Source organism: Crocodylus porosus, unplaced genomic scaffold (genome assembly GCF_001723895.1).
Source record: "Crocodylus porosus isolate Cpor-Errol unplaced genomic scaffold, CroPor_comp1, whole genome shotgun sequence".
Taxonomy (NCBI): Eukaryota; Metazoa; Chordata; order Crocodylia; family Crocodylidae; genus Crocodylus; species Crocodylus porosus.
Genome location: NW_017728931.1, coordinates 99029029 through 99047475, shown reverse-complemented (window position 1 = coordinate 99047475; position 18447 = coordinate 99029029).

Sequence of the window (18447 nt, the reverse complement as noted above, 5' to 3'; positions counted from 1 at the left end):
ATGGGTCCCAGGACAGAGCATTGAGGGACCCCACTGGTCACAGGGCTGTCCTTGGGGGGAGGGGGGCAAATCGGGGTGACCGCCCCAGGCCTTGTGCCTTGGGGGACCCTGCTTGCTACTTCTCCTCCTCCACTGCTAATGTCAGCGATGGCGGCAGCAGCTTCTTTAGGTCCAGGATTGGAGTGGGGGCATGGCGTTCAAGTGCTTACCTATTCCTGCAGTTAAAAAGTTTTATCTAAAACTTAACCTAATTTTTTTCCTTCATGTACTGATACTGCTTCCATCCCTAATGGACTCATACTGCTTCTATCCCTAATGGACATGAAGAATAACTGATGACCATTCTCTTTGTAACAGCCTTCTACATAATCCAAGAGTTTTATCATAACCATCCCTTCTTTTTCGTGGGCTCAAAAGACCCAATTAGTTTAATTTTTCTATGTGAATCATGCTTTCTATACTTCTTATCATTTTATTGACATACTATTGACTTTTCCAGTTTACTTGCATCTGTCTTAATGTCCAAAACTGGACCTAGTACTTGAACCGAGACATTTTGAATACCTAATCAAGTGGAATAATTTCTTGCATGTCTTAATAATTCCTGTTAACACATCCCACAGTGAGACTAGCTTATTTACACTGCATCACTCTGATTTGTTTAGTTTGTGATAACCCCTGGAGCCTTTTCTGCAGTACTCTCACATACTCAGTTATTCCCTATTTTGTACTTGTAATTTCCTAAGGGTGGCATTTTTCAGTTGTCATTACTGAATATCATCTAGTTGATTTGGGACCATTTCTCTGATTTAGTAAGATCATTTCCAATTGTAATTCTCTCCTACAGTCGCTTGGATCACCTTTTAGCTTGGTATGATCCAGAAGTTTTCTAAACATAGTCGCTTTTCCATCATTCAAGTCATTAATGAAAGTATTGCAGGACAGATACCTCTGAACCAGTTTGGTTCAGAACCACTGAAAACTGAAGTTTTCAACCAGCTATGCACCTAGCGTGTAGCAGTTACCTGTACTATACATCTGCCTTCTACCAGTATTTCCCTAGTTGGCTTATGAGACTGTCATGTGGGACAGTCTCTAAAGCTTTACTGAAGTCAAGAAAATTCACATATACTGTTTTACTACAAATCTTAGGACAGTTAACCTAGTAGTAACTTGATTTGGCATGATTTAACCTTAAGAGTCTATGTTGGCCCTTATTAGTTAGCATAGATTAATAAGATACCAGTGTTTATATTTCATACTTTTTTTGTTGAGTGTTGTTAAATATTTGTCCAGGTATCAAAATTAGGAATATCTGTGGGGTTCTAGACCATTCAGCCTTTCTTCCCTTTTGTGAAGACAGATATTTTATTTTCCCTTTTCCAGTCAATGGGAAATTCTTCCATCTGGAACTCTTCCATCCCCCATAATTTTGCAAAAATCTTTGCTAATGAAGAAATTGCTATGGCCAGTTCCTGTGCACTTCAGCTGACAACACCAACTTGAATATATCTAATGTACCTAAACATTTTGAAAGCTGTTCTTTCCCTATTCTGGCTTGCACTTTAATCTCTTTGCTAAAAGTATTTGTATCCAGTATCTGGACTGAAACAGAGAAAGAATTTGGCCTCTTTTATATCATCCTTTTTTTTTTTTTGGTTCTCTTTCCCCATTAAGAGACCTGTTCTTTCCCTGGTCTTCCCCTAATATAATATATAGATTTTTTTTTTGGTTGCCTTTTATGTCCCATGCAAGTCATGAGTTACTTTGCATCTTATCTTTTCTGATTTTGGGCCAGATGTAGTTTGGTCCCATAGGAAAAGAGTAATTCCATTTTAGATAGAAAAGATAGGGAAAAGAGGAAGAAAGGAGGGGGTACTGCTGAGACCTCTCTTCATCTCTTCAACCCACCTTTGCCTCTCAGCAGTACTTCCTCCTTTCCTCCCCCTTTCCTTATTCCTGGTATTTAAATGACTTTATTCCTTTCTCTTTAGTACTCCTGCTTTGTGCAAGGCCATCCATAGAATTGGGTAAGTAGGCTATAATCTATAAAAGCTCACGCCTGTTTGAATGCATTAGTCTATAAGGTGCCACCCTGCCTTGCCTTCTGCCTAACTTCAGACTAACAGTGGTAACTAACTTTCTCACCCAGATGACCTTTCTCACTACCTTTCTCATCTTTTTCATCCAGACTGGTATTGGTGAGAGGTGATCCAATGCATACTTAATATATGCTGGTCACACTGAGCTCATCTCAAAAACAATGGTAGAGCCTGTCTTTTACCTATAGCCTAGTGATTTGAGCACTTACTCAGGAAGTGGGAGACCTGAGTTCTAGGGGCTTTTGAGTCTGACAGGATTCAGATCCACAACTTCCACCTTCTAGGATTGTGCCCTAACTATCATGTTATAGAAAAAGCTTCATGGTACACTCATGCTTTTTTTTATAACTGAGTCACTTGGCAGTCCCAAGACTCCTGGGGCCAGAAGCAAGAGGGAGCCTGGCTCACTAGGCTATTATGAAACTATTACTAGTCAGATACACATATCTTCAGAAGTGGGACTGTGTGTTCTGGATTGCAAGTGAATTAAAGTGTCTATTGCACAGCTGAAGTCTGGTGCCTAAACTCCTTCTCCCCAGAGCAGGTATTCACTTATATGCATGCATATAACATTTTGTTGAGGTGTCCCTGGGTTTTCGAGTTTGTTCTTTGGATTCACTCAAATCTTTCCATTGATAATATAGGGATCTCAGGCATCCACATCCAGTCAAATTTGATTCCTGTCCTTGGGCAAGTCACCTAGATTTTAGATGTTCTAATACCTAACTATAGGTGCCTACATGACCAAACCTGATCTTCCCCTACATGCTTGTGCTGTTCTTTTATATACACCCTTAACCATTCACCCTTACTTCTACTTTTTTGTATAATTCCTTTTTGATTTTTCAGGTCCACAGAGTGCTCCTTATACAGTTATATTGGTCTCTTATAATGCTTCCTGTCTTTCCTCTGTGTTGGGATAGTTTGCTGTTGTGCTTTAATATAGTCTATTACAGCAACTGCCAGCTCTCTTGCACTCCTTTTTTCCTTAGAATATCTTCCCAAGAGACCCTACCTACCAATTCCCTGAGTTTGTTGAAGTCTGTTTTTTTTAAGTCCATTGTCCTTATTCTGCTGCTCTCACTCCTTCCTTTTCTTAGAATCGTGAACTCTATAGTTTTGTGATCACTTTCACCCAAATTACCTTCCACCTTCAGGTTCTCAACCAGTTCCTCCCTATTAGTCAGAATCAAATAGAAAATAGTTGTTCCCCTAATAACTGCCTTCACTTTCTGAAACAAAGAGTTGCCCCAACATAATTCAAGAAGGTTTGGGACTGCCTATGATCTACTGCATTGCTTTTTCAAGACATATCGAGGAAATTAAAGCCCCATTTTTTTCCCACAAAGTCCTATCTTTTTGAATACTTTTTGCTAAGAAAAAGCTTCATTCATTTCCTCCTCCTCTTAAGTTGGTGGTATATACTAGACACCAACCATTACATAAACCTCGTTCTTTTCTTTTTTTTCACTTTTCATCCACCATTCAAGAAGTCTACCTTTTACCTCTTCCTGGGCTTCTGAGCCAGTAGATACTTTATTGATTTACAGTGCAACGTCTCTTTCTTTTTCCCCTGCCTGCCTTTCCTGAACAAGCTACACCTACTTGATCAATAATTGTTAAAAAAGTAAGGTAATGTGAGGATTACTCATCAATCAGAGGTGGTCACTGTGCAACTGGTGTAATTCCTGTCTCATATCCAGGCCAGTAGCTTAACTGGTTTAGTCTAGGGAAATCAGGAGTATCAAGAAATTACTGGGGATGTCTAGCCAATACCTCTTCTGTGATCCTTTCTATAATAGAAAATTTGAAAAAGGTTGAGAAACATCAAGGTGCATAAAAGGTAGTTTCTTGAGTAGAAGACCCAAAATAACTTCTCTAAGAGCAGTCAGCACCAGGCCTTCATACAGGGAGACAATGAGAATGGATACTGTCCATTAGTCTTGTACTTCCTGCTAGCCTTCATCATCAAGGAATAAAAGGTAGATCCAAACACAGATTTTGGATGAAACTCCAGGATACAAGCTGAAACTCCAGCAGAGCAGATATTGTTTTGTTCTTCCAAATATCAGTCTGTTTCTATAGTTGTAGATGGTTCAGTTTAGATCAAAGTGAGCTATTTGCAAAATAACAGGAACAGTCTTCAGCATAAGATCAACTTCACTCTAATACTAAGCCGCAAAAAGTCATATTGGCCAGGCTATGAACTAACCAGAATAGCCCATAGATAGATTACCCCTTCCTCAAACCAAAGATGATTCAGATCATGATACTTCCTGATGCCAGCTCCTAAATCAAATACCTTGTATAGGGATAGTTTGGTTATATGACCAGAAACAAACAAACAAAACTCTATCAGGATCCTTCCCTTGTTATTATGACAGCCATGAAATTCTGAGCTGCTTGAGAATAATTATCTTTGTCTGTGAAGAAGTTAATGCTTTGAGTTTAGCTGCAATGAAGAATGCCATAAATATGACATTTGCTTGGTTATAACAGGGTGGCAGTAACACAGCACTAGCCCCATTTTATTCACACTGGGGACTTGCACAGAAGATGAACACACTTGGCTAGTTCTAGCTTTGTTGAAGGTAATCCATATTTCAGGCTTGATGCAAAGAAAGCATGTCCATGCTCTCAATATCTGCCTAATGCAGAAGTGCATGCCTAACCAAAGACAACTGCTTTGTCAATAATTGCTCCATAGTTTCTAACCAAGTGTTGATTGTACATACAAACTCAGGAGTATTATCCATATTAGCCTGTGGATTTAATTGCCGAGGGAAGTAGTAGAAGACCAGTAGCTTGACTCAGAATTGGACTGTTGCTCCATGTAGGTAAAGAAAACAATTCTATATTGACAGGAGATAGCCTCAGATATTTATACTACATATTATCAATTATAATATAAAACATATAAAATGATTGTATGGAGGCATCAAGAATAAGATTCCAATTATTTGGAGAGTTGAAAGACATGATTGTCATTTATCTGTAGCTCTTCTTTTGAAGCATGAGAGAGAAAAGTAATTATTACAAATGTAGGATTTACCCTGTGTGTAACACCATTGTAGATGGAAAACTTGGCTTCAGTAAAAATTATAATCCGTTGTGTTCATTTCAGCAGATTTATTGCAGCTGAAAATTTCGACTGAAATTTAAATTTGGAAAAACGTCTGCTAGGTTTCAGGAAGTTTTCTGTCTTCAAGAACAAATAAAGCAGCACATAGAAAAGATAACTGCCTAAGGGTTTCATTTCATGGGAATAACAAAATGGCTTATAAGTATTTCAAATATTTAAGCACTAAACATGAATAGAATGAGACTTGGGTCCCCCCCAACGGGAGTAGTGATTCAGGGGGTGATGTGTTTGTGGTTCCATGACCCCTTCCTTCATTCCTGTGGAAGTCCCTCTATCCCTACTCTGCAGCATTTGGGCTTGCGGTTCTAGAGAGAGAGATGGCCAGGATGGAAGGGGAAGAGCTGATGCAGGTAGCAGTCTCCCCTCAGGAGGCAGTAGATAGCCATTCAGACACCCATACCTCACTCTGCTTTGAAACAGCATTAGCTATAGCTGAATGCTGGCAACCCCCAACAAATCCCAGAGAAAGGGATTTGTTCAGGTGTGGGATGGCTCCTATAGGATACGTGCTTCATAAGGTAGGAGAGGAGGTAGCTCAGAGGGCTGTTCTGCTGGACTAAGGATTCCCTGCCTTACAGATTCCCTGGGACTCATGAATTGTTCTCTCCTCCCCTTTAAAGACAAGATATAGTAGAAAATCATGGAAAGTTTAACTCTGTCTCCCTTCTTTTCTTCCTAGATGCACCAAAGGCAGTTATGTAAAGGAAGTGCTTACTGTATCCTGTGTAATGCTTTCACTGCCAGATTCTGATTCTACTCTCACTGAAGTCAATGAGAACAGAATCAGGTCCTTAGTGTACTTAGAGGATAAGATGATATTTAAAAATTGTATGGATAGGCTCTCACATTGCATATTTTGTGAATAAATTTGCATTCTTTGACTGAAAATGAAAAATAAATAGAGCATGTTGTTGTGCTTTTCTCAACACAAGTTGCTGATGGAAAAAAATGAATGAACTGTTATTTAAAAATATCAACCGATAAAGCTTCCTTTTCCAGGTATGTGCTTTATGCATTAAAAGTAAATGCCTGTACAATACCTTATGAAAATTTACATATACTGTAGAGAAAATACTCCATGATGTAGAGAAAACTATGACTTGCATAATGAATGAAAATCCCTCCCCTCAACCCCCCTCCCCGAAAATGAAGGTATGTAAAATAAACAAATCAATCAGAGGAATACTAATTATCTAGAAGCAAAAACTGGAAACACTCAATATGCAGAACAAATCAGTTATAGCAATGAGCACCTATAACTAATTTCCTGCAGGAACAAAATTTTCCATTAGCTTTAGTGAATTTATACACATTATAGAAAGGTTGTTGCTAAATAAATATTATTTTAGTTTAATTGGATTAAAAATTAGAAATGCAAATTCTGATGCACCATATCTCTAAATCCTTGTCTCCCTTTTTATGGTAATACCCTTCTAATGGTTTAAGCCTATGAAGAAAAAACACTGAAGATTTTAACTAGCAGCTTTGCAGGGGGGCAGAAAGGAGCAAAGAAGATTTAGTGGTGAAAAGAGCAAATAAATAGGTGCTCCAAGATTAAAAAGAGGGTAGAAGTGCATGCTGAGCTGTTGAAAGACCTCTCTGTGTTTAAAGAAAAATATTGTTTGGTTCTTTCACCAGTGCATGATCAAAATAAGAGGTACAAATTAGTTCATGGCTGCTGAAGCTACAAAACATCATGCAGAGAGCTGTCTTTGGGAACGTTTTAATGAGGAGAAGAGGTCATCAGACTGTGACATTGCTTTTCAGAATTCTTCAAGAACAACACAGACTTCCTGTTCCAAATGTGGTAAAGAATAAAACAACCTTAGTAGTAATCGTACAACTTTTGAACCGTGTTCCTTGGAAATACAGTACAGTGCTCATTTTGTAGCTTTAGTTAGCTATGTCAAAGGAACTCTTCCATATTTTCCATGTGCCCTTATTTCAAAAGTACAGTGAAATGGTAGAGCTTCAACGAGGATTATATTTATAAAATAAAGTTTTATTCAGTCTTCTGAAGAGATTTTAATGTTTTCATTGCTCTAGGTGAAATGGTACACTGTGGCTCTGTTCATTAACATTTAGCATCAGTGCAAAAATCAAGGATTACCACATACAGTTTGAAAGGACATCCAAAATGACTTTGAAATTAAATTCACTACAATCTTAGTTTTGCAGCATTTCAAAACGTGATTTTAAAATTTATAAGTTAAGCTAATGGCATTCTAGGTCAAATATCCCCAGTCCAATAACAAGTCCCACATAGGATGTCATTATTTAAATTGTATGTGCTGACTGAAATTGAAGAAGTCCACTGTATATTTGATAAATAAGACACACAGACCAATTCACTTGTTTGACAACAATATCCTCGGTATTGTTTAGAGAGGCCACTGACAGAGAAATTACTGGCAAGTCAAATAATTGTTCAAAGCTATGGTTTGAGTAGCACTATCCTACAATCAGAACAGCTTCAGACTTACACTCTAATAATAATATGAATTATATTAGTCACAATTAGCAGTGTCTTATAAGACATCCCACTTCACTCCCCTAATAATACATGCACACAATTCAGTCTTTTTCACAAAACTTCCTAACAATAAGAAGTAATACACCTACATTATACTATTTGTTTTCTTCATAGTAATATTCATTTAAAATACAGTATTATTAATACTAGTACAAAACTGGAGGAAAGGGGACACTGCTCACAGCATTGCCACATTATGCAGTGGTTCTGTCATGTTTCATATTCTGTTAACATGCAACCAATTATGTTACAGAACAAAATGGAAATATGACCAATATCATCTCAGTCTTTTGTTTTCTTTGCTTCCTCAGATGAAGAAAAAATGAGCCTTGTCTCCAACCCTGCATTGTAGGAAAAGAAAGTCTATCGTAACAGTTTCAGTTGGGAGTTTTTTCAGGAATAAGAAATTCTGGCCAATACCCATGATCTTGTGACTGGTTTTCTGTGTGTGCAACTGTCATATTCAAACTCTACAAAAGGTGTCTGTCTTTTTATGTTTCATCTGTTTTCTTTAACAAAGCAGAGGAAACATACTGAGTAGATGACCAAGTACATTTTGGTGAAACATCTATATTTGGGATCATTAATCTTACAATAGTAAATATGAGCAACTCCCTTCATTCTTAATCAGGTCATTCCAGCCTTAGCGAATCTCCGATGGACCAGTTTTCCTGAACGTATACATTTGTTTTGTTCTCTGTAGTATATGCTGCTACTTTTTCCCATTTATTACTATACAGGCATTGAAATATAACGTAGTTGGATATTTCAGCTCTAAAAAAAATCCCAATGTAAATTTTTCCCACAAAGACTAATAAGTTTGTTGGTTTTTAGTTTAAACCTTTAATCCTGTTTGAATGGATTGATGTTCTTTGCCTTGATTTACCAGATTCGTCTGTCAATGGTTAGGGCCTGGGAGTTTGGGCTAATCTGAGGTTTCTCCTCTTCTTGTATTGTCATTCCAGTGCCCATTATTCTTCTCTTTTTTTTTCCCTCTCTAAGAATACCACTGTATTCTATTCAATAACCATTGCTCACTAAAAGAAGATGTCTTAGATAGCCAATTAGCTGTTATGCATAGAGTTTTTAGCCAGCATGGTAGCAGTATTTGTTACAGGACTGTAAGCAAAGCATTGAAAAGTAAATGTGAAAAAAGAGAGAGGAAGAAAAAGGAGATTCTGAAATTCTGAATTTTGCTTTCAATTATCCCAAACTATATCTACAGGCAGTAATGACAAGTGTAAGTTTTCAGAATCAACATGATAGGAAAAAGGAATCTTTGATTCAGTGGATAAACTGTGATGTAGAAATACTGGAACAGTTTTACTAGTAAGTATGCTTTTATAATTAGAGTATCAATGGTTCTATGTTTAATGCATAAGTGATACTGGGTCCTTTGATAGCAAAATGTGGCCAGGTCTTGGAAACTTTTAGCAACTGTCATAAAACAAGAACCTTTACAGTGCTTTTAGGGTCAAATTCCGTATAGCAATGAGTGACCTCATTGACTACAATGGAGTTGCAATGCTGTAACCAGAAACAGGAGTTGGTGTTTAATAATTAAAAAAAATATATAATTCTGATAAGATTTGAGGTATTGTTAAAATGAATGTATATTTTCCAGAGGGAAAATGTATATGCACACATACTTATATCATCAGGTATTATTTGAAATAAGACTGTTTCTGCCAAAATATTTATTGAGTTAAAAACAAAAGAAAACAAAAGAAAAAGTTCTTATTTGCACGTGCTACCAATGTAAAATCATTTTTCTTAATTAAAGATAGGAAACATTAAAAGGGAATGATAAATGAAAATAAAACTTCTATAAAACCATATGTCATGGTATTGGTGCTTGTTGTTACTTCAGAATTAGTTATGTTGTTACTTCAGATTAGCCATGTATTTGAACAATCTTATATTTCAGTCAGATGTAGTTTGTATCTCTTGGACAAACTGAATTTGATTTAAGAATTATACAAATGATAATATACTTTTTCCTTCTTTTTCCTGAAGGAATCATCTTTCAAAGTTGGAAGTCTAGGCAAGTTAAAAGAGCATAAACATGTGCTTACCCTTAAGTTTGTGACTTAAGGATGGTTGAAAATCTAGAAAGACCAATGTATTTTTCCTTTAATCAAACTTACTCTTGAAACTTGGTTTCCCAACAATTTCCTTTTCAATAAAAGAAGGCAGCTTTGGTAAGCAAAAACAATGTCTATAATAATTTTGAAAATTACTTCAATAACTATTTCAGTAAAAATATCCTAGAAAAATATGTAAATTTTCTGTAAAGTTTAGATTTTTTTATGGAAATTTCACTTTAAAAATATTATTTTTCAACAGAGATTTTTTTGACTGAATCCAATATGAATATATCTACTGAAACCAACGGGAAATTTTCCGCTTTCAATTTAAGCATGTGCTTAACTGTTCCTGGATAAAGTGTGGTATGAAACAATCCTAAAATTCTAATTCAATAAACAATCATTTCAGTTTAATACAGAATATATGTTTTACCTTCAGAATAGATAATACATGTTTTCATAATACAACTAGTAGTACTTTAATGAGATATTTGCATGCATGTTTTATGTATAGAATAACAGAGGTCATAGGACCCTGTTCTATTCTATTTTTACGTAAGGCCATGTTACCTTATTTTATGGTGGTGTAGGTCAAACACGCTAAATTTGTCTAGCACTACCTGAGAGAGAGACCTGCAATGAAAATCTAGGTGCTGTTGGAAGCATTTTTTTCTGATTCAGCAAGTGGTCCGGTTTTCTCTGTGAGTCACTAGAGACCTATTGCTACAGCAGGTTTTTATTGGGCAATGTGATGCCTTGAGTTTTTACTTGGATGAAAGATAAAGCATGTGCTGAGAAACAGCCATACTTTTGTTTTGGATACACATATACTACTTGCCTTAAATCAGTGACCATTTATGTTGTTGACTTGAACTGAAGTAAAGCTCATAGTTAGAAAAGTATAATGCAGTTGTTGTTTAGGATTAAGGGTGTGAGAGGTCATACACGTGAGAGGTAATTTCTGGAATATTTTTTTCTGTATGCAGCCTCTTAGATATAGATAAATTCAGAGCAATGAATCTAGAAGATATTTGTAACCTCTATTATTTTAAAATTCATTAGTATGTATTTACTATGAAATTAACATTTAATCATTAGTGGTCCTTGTCTCTTATTGACATTTCTATGTCTTAGTACACTGCATGATGCTTCAGTTGACTATTCGTTCATAGATTTATGTTTATATAGTAGAGTTCTAAGATGATAATTTTATCTTACCTTGTATCAGTGAAAGACAGTCAAATAGAAACCAGCTGAGACAAGGAAGCTTTCTCTATAGTATATTTCACAGCTTCTTGGGATCTTATAGAAACCTTTTCAACACAGGATCATTTACTCAGCATTTAGAATGGGTGTAGGATAGCAGCTACTCCCTTGGAGATCCTATTTTGACATCCAAAGCTTAGCCAGCTAATGGGACAGTGATGTACGAATGGCTGTCTTAGTATGGGGAAAAGTGGGCAATAGGGCAATTGACTGTGTAGTTAAAGAAGCTATGCAGATACCCATGGTGGATCTAAGATTGCAGGGATGGGAGGGTAGCCATACCCCGTTTGGCCTTGTAGTACATGAGCAGTGAAGAGAACTCATTGTACATGTGGCACACATCTGAAGGAAGTCTGGCCATAACCCCTTGCTGCAATCTTGGATGTCAGTGTGATCTTAGAGCTCTCTGATGTGTCAGAGCAGTTCCTGCTGGAAATTCCTCATGTGCCATGAATTCTGTGAGCTCGCTGGCTGGTTGGCATGGTGTCTACTTTAAGTCTTTGCTTTCAAGCAGCTCCTGAGTCCAGGGAGTGAGTGCTGATGCTCCAATAACTTAGTATTCCAGACTCCGTCCCCTGCAACACCGATTCCAGCCAAAAAATGAGGAGTATACCACTCCTGAGAGTGAAAACAGTTGACTTGTTATATCTCCTTCAAAGGAAAATACATATTGGGGAACATATGACCTTTAGTTGTTAAATGAGGTTATAGGATCTAAGTTGTAGACTAGAGAAACTGAATATTAGGAAAGACTCCAGTAATTGTTAAGTCGTATTTGTATCTTGATAGTCCTAATTTACATTTAAATGAACTGGTAGACCTACTGTAAACTCTTACTATTTATACCTCTGTAGTGCCACTGGTAGTAAAGCTTCATAAATTAAAATAAACAGTCATTATGACAATTATAAATGACAGAGGTGGGGCCTAGTTTTGCTTCTTAGACCCCTTGAACTTCACTTTGAGGATGATTTTTAGCCAGTGAAAAGAGAAAAATAAGGGCATGGCCTTAATTATTTGTAACAAGCTCTGGGTGATGCCATTAGATATTCCCTGTAAGGAATATGGAAACATTCAAAACTGAACAAAATGCTGAACAGTATTTTTGTTTGTTTTACTTGTGGATAGTCTGTTCAAAATGGATTACAAACAATTTAGGAATCCATTTCTTAATAGAGGCTCCTAACAGATTCTTAATGCTGCATAATTACCCAGATTCAAATAAAACTGCTAAGCAGTAAAGTCAGGAAGGATGTGCTGCTGAGTGTTAAGTTTTGTTCACTTCCTGAATTTGGCATCTGAATAATGAGAATTTTGTGCTAATATCCAAAATCCCAAAGTGATTTTAGAATACCTAGGAAGATACCTTTATATCCATGTGTCATGATTCTTCTGTATTTGAAAGTGGGTTTAGGTTTTATGTCAAAACAGAGGTAACTAAAAGAGAGTAAATAGAAGAGTTTCAATTCCCTGGATAAAACGTTTTGCCAATTTTGCAAAAGTATACTGAAAAACTAGCCTGGGTGTAAGTTTGACAAGTTTTGGAGACCTTGTATCTTTCTAGCAAATAACTTCTATGAATTGCAAAAATATATATCTATATTTTTATGACTACTTAAATATTCAAAATGGGGTTCTGAGAAAGAAAGTGGCTAGAAGAATGTGAATGCAGAATGTTGCTGCTGTTATTAACTTTACCATAGATCTGAAAATTGCAATTCCATTTACCTATCCTCTTGATCCTATTGTCACAAAACCTGGGGGGGAAAAATTCTTACTCACTCAGGAGGCATTTTACTTGTAAAGATACATGTTAGGACAGCTGACTCTCAGATACTTCTGTTGCACCCTCTGCCAAAACTTGTTAACCCAAATTATAAATGGAACAGGTATACTTCAAAATGGTTGGGCACCTCCCAAATATCAACTCTAGCTGATCAAAAAACCCCAAAAAATCAAACCGCTGATCAAAAAGGGCATAGAGCATGGATGAAACTTGCAACAATTATTGTCTAGGTTTCCAAGGAGTTTCCATTGTAAGACATTAGTTTCATTTACATCTAGCTTTGTCAAACTTTTTTTTTTAAATCTAAGTCTGAGGCTGAATTATTAAAAACTTTTCAGCAAAAATTATACTGCCATTTAAAAAAACCCCATGATGTTAAAAGTATGGATGTGTGTAAAAGAGAAACAAGGACCCTGAATTGAAGTGGTGGGTTTTAAATCCACGCCCCCCCCCCGTGTCATGCACACACCCAATTGACATACCTGCCTCTCTGGTGGTGAGGGGAGGGCGAGCTGCCGGTGGGCGGAGTGGTCCCTGGGCTGTAGGGAAGGGGAGGGGAATGGAAGGGAGGGCTGGTTTTTCCCTTCGTGGCAGTGGTGGCCCCCCCCCCCCCAGGTGGCACCTGCCTGCAGGCACCTGGCTCGGGTGGTCCTGGGGGGCACCGAATTTCCTACAGCAGCTGGAATTAATGTGCAATACACTGCTGAGGTATGCAAACACTGACACCATTTAAAGTGGTGCAAAATCATTTAGCCTGCTTTAAAGTGTGCACACACACCTCTCGTTTTGTCTACACACCGCCATATGGTGCTACAACTCTTTACTTAGGAGGTCTCAGTGCCTCCATGTTGGGACATAGCCTTGAATTTGGTGGGGGGTTGCCTTGGGAATGGAAAGATTTATTTTGTCCTTGTGAAATGCCACTGGAAGTTGGCCAAGTTGCAGAAGCCAAGATCCTACTCGCTGAGATTTTTTGTAGAGCCTCAAGAAACAGGAATAAGGAGATTGTTTCAAATGTGTTCTAAATGCCCCCCCTACTGGTATGTAGGCAATATGCTTGGTAAGAACATGAAAGTGTGAAAGTCACCTACTTAAAAGTTAGGAAGTAACAGAATAGGGTCACACAGGCTTCTAGTGAGCTAGAAAAAGAATTACACTTAAAGGCTGAACTGTAATCCTCTTGGAAGATATCATGTGACCTCATCTCCTAGCAAGTTCAGTAGAACTTGTGTGACCTAATTTACTATCATTATACGTTTCTGCTACTATAAATCTTTCATTACATGGCCAATGTAGTTGTTTCCAGAGGAGATTTGTTTGGTTGATTGTACAATGTGGAAGGTGCTCCAGGAGTGAACCAGGGTTTTGTAGGGTGAGGCTATTCTTCATAAATGATAGAAGAGATAAGATGTTTAGTGAAAGTGGTAGGGGAAAGCAGGTAGAAAGAGAATAATTGTGCTTAAGGAAACTGAATGTCACCCTAAAGAACTGGATTCAAGACTTTTAACTTTTCCTAGTTTTATTCAAATATTCCAGTGATTATGTGCTCTTGACTGGCCACTTTAAATCATCTATGGCTTCAGTTCTGGAAAAGCTGAACAGTCACAACTGAAACTGCAATAACTGGAGGTGTTTGGAATATATGAGATACAACAAAATGCTAGGTCTTTTGAAAAATCAGGTGCTATGTATTTCAGAATTGCTTTCCAAAAGTAATGGACACCTCAGTTTCAGTTTCTCTGAACCTTGGTGCCTCTTTTGTAAAATGGAGGTAATAATACCACCTTCTTTTAAAGGAATACTTACAAAGATATTTGTCAATGTTTGTGAAGCACTAAGATACTTTGGTGATAAGAACTGTAAAAAAAAGCCCATAAACAAACTATTCAGTGCAGGCTTTGAATTCTATGTGGTAGTTAAGTCATGTGGTCACACATTGAATGATGGTTGCAAAAAGAAACAATTAAGTAGTGCCCACATAATTGAACACTGCCTGTCTTGTCCACTGAAAAAAATGCATGTTGATTGCAACTATATAACTACTGTATCAGAATATGTGCTCACAAGGGAACTGAAATTAGGTTTTTATTTTGTATTTCTTTATCTTCTTAACATGTGACATTTTTTTCCATAAGGTCCCCCTCCTTGAGTCATGTGAATATGACAGATGCTTAGCATTAATTTCCTAGCCTTCATGGCTGCAAAGAAAACCGAAGTGTGCAAAAGCCTAAAGGCTCTAAAAAAATAGCAAGAACCCCCAAACTAGTTTATGTATCTCGTGCTTTGAGACATCTGATCAATCATTTTCAGAGGCCTACGGTTAGCAATACAGCTGTAATTTTTTTTGGAGGAAAACAGGGCTGGCAAAGCATGGCTGTTTCTGGAGACTCGAAGCAATGTAGTCTCATGAGGGAGCTTTTGATTCCGCAGTTTCTTTCCAACGCACTGCTTTTCTCTTGTGGTTTGGGGAGTTCTTTTGGCTCTTGGCCTTCTAGGTTGTGTTAAAGTTTATTATTTTATAATTTTGATCGCAAAACTAGAAGGATCAGTTATTGCATTATCCATATGGAAAATATTGGTAAAAGAAATAAAAGCTCTGTATTATTGATGACAGGACTCGTGGAGTGCTGATGTAATTTGCTTAATTCAGAGTAGCACTGAGCAACAACTTCTAGGGAACTGAAATTGTGCTGCTCAAGTTATTAGTTAAGTGTGATGACCTTGACCCCTAGTGGCTTGCAAGGATGATAATTGCTAGTACCACTGCTAATTATTGGATCTACTGTTTCTGGATCCACCGGTGGGGAGTTTATATCCCAGTAGGTTCTGATTCTGTCCAAATAAAACTAAACAAACTACTTTTAAAATCAAGGATACGGCTTTAATATTGATAAATGGATGGAAAGTTTGCTGCACTTGTAACATTCAGCACCAACTAAGGATTTTTTTTGCATGTTTCTGTATGTAATATTCAGCCACCCTAGGAAATGTATTAACATGTCTGAAAACAGAGGATGATTATGTGCTGTCTTCATTTTCATTTTAAACCTTCTAGTGAGCTAGAAAATGAATTAAAATGAAAGGCTGAACTATAATCCTCTTGCAAGGTACCATGTGACCTTATCTCCTAGCAAGTTCAGTAGAAGTTGAGGAGAGCTGGAACTTAATATTAGCCCTTAAATTACTTTACTACAGTAGTCCTTCTATATAATTCCATTGAGGTTACCTCATGGGCTGCTCAATATTGTAACCAATGAATTTGTTAAGATGCATGAAATAAGAACAGAAATTAGAGGTGGAATTTTTAAAACCTGAAATAAAAGCACGTGTCTCATTTAAAGCAGCAATCTTAGCATTCCTAAATAACCTAGGTCATTTAAAAATTCTTCTTAAGAATATTTTATGCAGGAATTTTTCTCACTTATTAATATGGTTAATGTGTTGTTTGAATTTTTTTAATTGATTTCTTTTTTAACCAGAAAGTCTTGGATGCTGCAATGACTCACCTCCCACATTACTAATCTTTCTATACATAAGTTTTCATTTGTAAGACTGGAAGTAAAAGAATCCTTCCCTGTCTTTTATGAGTATTGTAAGGAGTAAATATGCTAATATTTTAGTAGGTGTTCATTGCCATAATATCTGAGCATCATGTGAAAAGCTATTAATTAAACAAGTAAGAACAAAACAAAAGGAAAATGCACCAAAAACATGATTTTTTTGGTGGGAGTCCCCAGATTGCTAACCTGCTAGGAAGAATTATTTGTGCAATGTACTGTATTTTTTTCCCCCTTAGCTGTGAAGAGGTGGCTGGACTGGGCTGCATTTTCAGATCATTACATTTGTTCACATTTTCTTTTTAGCAATTACCTGATTATTAATTAATTACTATTGATGAATAAATATCAATCAGTAGTATTAATAGATTCATAGATTGTAAGGGGCTGCAAGGGACCTTGCAAGATCATCAGGTCCAGCACCCCTGCACTAGACAGGAAAGACAACTGGGGTCAGGTGACCCCAGCAAAGTGACCATCCAGTCTTCTCTTGAAGATTTCCCAGGTAGGTGACTGCACCACCTCTGGAGGGAGCATATTCCACAGTCTGCGACACCCTAACTGTGAAGAAATTTTTCATAGTGTTAAGCCTAAAACCGTCTTCCAGGTGTTTGTGGCCATTACTCCTGGTTTTCCCCAAGGGTGCCCTGATGAACAGTTGTTCGTTGAGCCCTTGATGTATTCCCCTGATATAGTAGTACGCTGCTACAAAGTCTCCTCAGCCTTTCTTCATATGGCTTGCCTTGCAAGTCTCTGATCATATGGGTGGCTCTTCTCTGGACTCTCTCAAGCTTTTCCATGTCCTTGTTGAAGTGCAGCACCTAGAACTGGACACAGAACTCCAGCTGCAGTCTTACCAATGCTGAGTAAAGTGAAAGAATCACTTCCTTGGTTTTGCTTGAGGTGCAGCAGTTAATGCATGCCAGAATATTGTCTGCCTTCTGGCTGCAGCATCACATTGACAGCTTGTGTTCATGCTATGGTCTGTTATTACCCCTGGGTCTCTTTCAGTCATGGTGCTAGTCAGTTTGGCATCACCAAACCTGTAAGTATGTTGGGGATTGTTCGTCCCCAGATGGAGCACTTTACATTTCTCAGTGTTGAACTTCATCTGGTTCCCATCCGCTCACCTTGCCAGCCTGTCTAGATCTGCCTGTATCTGCAGCCTATTTTCAATTCCCTGTATTGATATTTATTGCCAAGCAAGGCCATCCCATTCATAGCTGGAAGAATGTCACATCAAGCTTCTTGTAAGCTTCTCTCTGTCAGCAGTACAGCGGTTTAGCTAAATGCTTTATTGACAGGGTATGTATTAGCTTTTTGTTGTGTAATATGAAAAGGACTATCATGCAATCTAAATATGTTAAAACCATTTCTACCCTGTTGTATGATCCTCTTTTGATATGCTAAAAGACTGTTGGATATGAAAACTCAGAAAGGAATCTACATTCTCATAGGGAGGTTACTCTCAGAATGGTCTATTTTTTGCCATATTGTTTTCCCTTCTTGCTGCTCAAGTCAGTGCCTCCCTACAATATATAATGACTGGACCTTTAAGGGATGACACTGGGGAGGCTTTGAATACGTGTATGATTCTGCTGAAAAGATAGTGGTGTTGGGATACAATGGGGACTTCCCCTACTGTGGGAGAAATTGGATAATGTGCATGACACCATTACCCAGTCTCCTGCAATGTTCCCATCTCTACTATCTCTATTTAAAAAAAAAAAGAAAAGAAACCCACCCTCCTCTTGTCTCCTTGCTAAAGCTTCAAGGCAATGATGCTGTTTCTCCTCTTCTTTTTCTCCTTCTTTATGAGGCTGACCAACTCTGAGGTTAGAATCATAGAAAATGAAGGTTAGAATGGACCTCAGGATGTCATCCATAGTTTCATAGTTTCATAGTAGCTAGAGTCGGAAGGGACCTAGGTAGATCATCTAGTCCGACCCCCTGCCTTGGCAGGAAAGAGCACCG